At 39.7% G+C, this 2,730-nt stretch overlaps 1 long non-coding RNA gene across 1 annotated transcript; it reads left to right on the top strand.

Annotated features, from left to right (window-relative positions):
- The first annotated feature begins 367 nt into the window (after positions 1 to 367).
- Positions 368 to 2,298, top strand: LOC126994444 (uncharacterized). The gene is made up of 3 exons (XR_007749125.1): positions 368 to 532; positions 1,126 to 1,294; positions 1,861 to 2,298. It is a non-coding gene; the product is annotated as an uncharacterized LOC126994444 (long non-coding RNA).
- The last annotated feature ends 432 nt before the right edge of the window (positions 2,299 to 2,730 follow it).

Genomic DNA, 2,730 nt, shown 5'->3' with positions numbered 1-2,730 from the left:
ATGATCTGTGCTGCTATGTCTTACCTGAATGAAAAAGAAGACTCTCTGTATGTATGTGTAAAGGTTAGTTTTCTATATTAATAGTTCAAGTTGTATACAAAAGTAAATACCATACTAAACTGATGATCTAAAAAATTCCAATATGATCATACATTGTGTGCCTCTAACAATGCGTAGTATTACAGTGCTTTGACAGCTGAGTTCTGGGAACTGGAAGATTTTAACCCCTTGAAGTGAACCTTCTCTGTGTTTGTTCGTCCATCTGTACCTGTGCGTCGCACCAGTACCTGTCTGTCTCCATGCACCTGTATGTATGTCTTGTCATTTTGTCCGTTTGCATGTATCTCTGAACTCTTTGTGCCTATTGTGCTCTATGTGTTTGTGTTGTTCTTGTAGGAGTAATTTGTTATATGTTCCCTAAGTGTGAAGGCTTTCATTTATATTTATTTCTGCTTATTCATTTTTCAGCCAACTGCAGCTAGACCTGAATTGGAAAAGGACCTTCCCAAGACACCATGTTTAATAGGCTTTGGTAAGTTAAGCTTGGCTGAGCCTGATATTTACCAATATTATCATGAAACCTAGCTTTTATTTTTATGGATAATGATATGCAACCAAAGGAGGTTTAGTGCTGCAACCCTTAACAGTGTAAATTGTGGTAGGAGTACACAATTTTATGGCAAAAATATTGAATAATTCAGTTTATGGAGGTAATTTTGCATATAGATGGATAATATTGCTTTTTTCGGGGGGGAAAAAAGGATACATTCAGTAGAATGATGCTTAGGGTGAGTGATGAGTGCTGTAAGGAGAGAAAGCAGGCAAAGTTAATTATATTGCAACACCCTACAGACTATACAGAAGAGAGGTGAAACTATTATCATTATTTTGATTATTTTATTATTATTATTATTATTATTATTATTATTATTATTATTATTATTATTATTATTATTACTATTATTATTACATGATCTTTTGGGACAAAGGCTGGAGGTGGAGGAGGTTAAACATCTAAAAGCAGTTCCGTCTTAAGCATAGAAGGGTGGACGGAGCGGTTAGGATGTTAGAGGTGTATCATAAAATTACAAGAGAGGCATGTTAATTTTCTTTATTACATTTCAGGGGCATCAAGGTTGACGGCAACCAGATATATGTTGTCAATTGATGGTGTTGTTGTCACTGACCATATCGCAACATTTACTACTGGGCTGGCTATGCTGCTGGCCTCCTACTACAACTTCAATATAATGTACCCTGTTGATTCTGCATCGACACTGGAGTTCATTCAAAGGTAATTATTTTCTTAAATGGAACTTAAGGGTAAAAATGTCTAGAGGGAGGCGGGGGCCGAATGGATAAGGTGGTGAGCGTGGGATCGGACTGATGTCTATGCATGGGTTCGAACCCCACCAGTGCCACCTTGAAACTTTGTGTCATACGCCGAGTGTCGTAAAATCACCTACATGTCACCCTGATAACCGAAATCTAGTTGCACATGCAACAAAGTTGAGTTCGGGGAGGGGGGGCATGGGTTTCTAAAAGTGTCACTATAAAATCCTTGCCTCCACCACTACCGGGCTGCCCTGAACGACATCAAAGGACACATAATGCCTACCGGTGCACACAGGCTAGAACAAAGAAAAAAATTCCATTGTTACCTGTCAAGAAATCATAATTTTCTTCTAAAATATCTTTACGGTATTCTTTTGAAACTGAGTAGATTGTTAATGAGCAACATCTACTTCTGTGGTATGCAGTTATAGTTTACATATTAAATTTAGTACATACCTAGTGTTGTTAAGGCTGAAGAAAAAATTCCAGTATTTACAACACGTATATTTCTGTCTATCATTGCAGATGCTTTGTTGGCATCAATCCAGAGCGGGGCAGCAAGATTGAAGTAAAGAAGCACTGCAAGAGACGCACCCAAGTCCATCCCAGAGTTCTGTCCCTGATTAATGCTATTGCTGATGTAGAGTGGAGGTGCTAAATCCACAAGGTAATATTCATTACTTCTGAAAACATTTTTAATCTTTAATAATCTTTTGACTGCTCCCATTAGGGGTCGCTACAGCGAATCACTGTTCTCCAACGCGCTTGGTCTTCTGCGTCTTCCTGTGTCACGCCCACCACTTGCATGCCTCCCTTCACAGCATCCATAAATCTTCTCTTTGGTCTCCCTCTCTTCCTCCTGCTGGGTAGATCCTTGTCCAGCATCCTCCTCCCCACATACTCCTTGTCTCTCCTCCTGACATGTCCAAACCACCTCAGCCTCGCCTCTCTTGCTTTGTTCCACAACCTGGCGTACGTGTGTTATTCCTATGTCGTAATCATTCCTGACTTTATCCATCCTCGTCACTCCAAGAGGAAATTGCAGCGTCTTCAATTCCGCTCCTTCCAACTCTGCCTCTTTGTTATTTTTGAAAAAAGTTAGTGGTACTGTTTCCATACCGTACAGCTTGGCAGGTCTCACTACTGTTTTATTAATCTTCCCTTTTTTTCTTGCGGAAACCTTGCTGTCACATATCACTCCTGCTGTCTTTCTCCATCTATTCCATCTTGATTAAACTCTCTTCTTTACCTCCCTACCACACTCTCCATTACCCTGTACCGTTGTCTCTCGTTTAACCGACCCCAACGGGACCGGAGAGTGGTCAGATAAGTGAAAAGTTCGGTTGAGCGGGTTAGAAATAAAAAAAAAGCAAAAAAATTCTGAAATTATTTATA

Source organism: Eriocheir sinensis, unplaced genomic scaffold (assembly GCF_024679095.1).
Source record: "Eriocheir sinensis breed Jianghai 21 unplaced genomic scaffold, ASM2467909v1 Scaffold799, whole genome shotgun sequence".
NCBI classification, from domain to species: domain Eukaryota; kingdom Metazoa; phylum Arthropoda; class Malacostraca; order Decapoda; family Varunidae; genus Eriocheir; species Eriocheir sinensis.
Note: the sequence above shows the minus strand (reverse complement) of the source record. Positions and strands in the feature narration are given on the sequence as shown.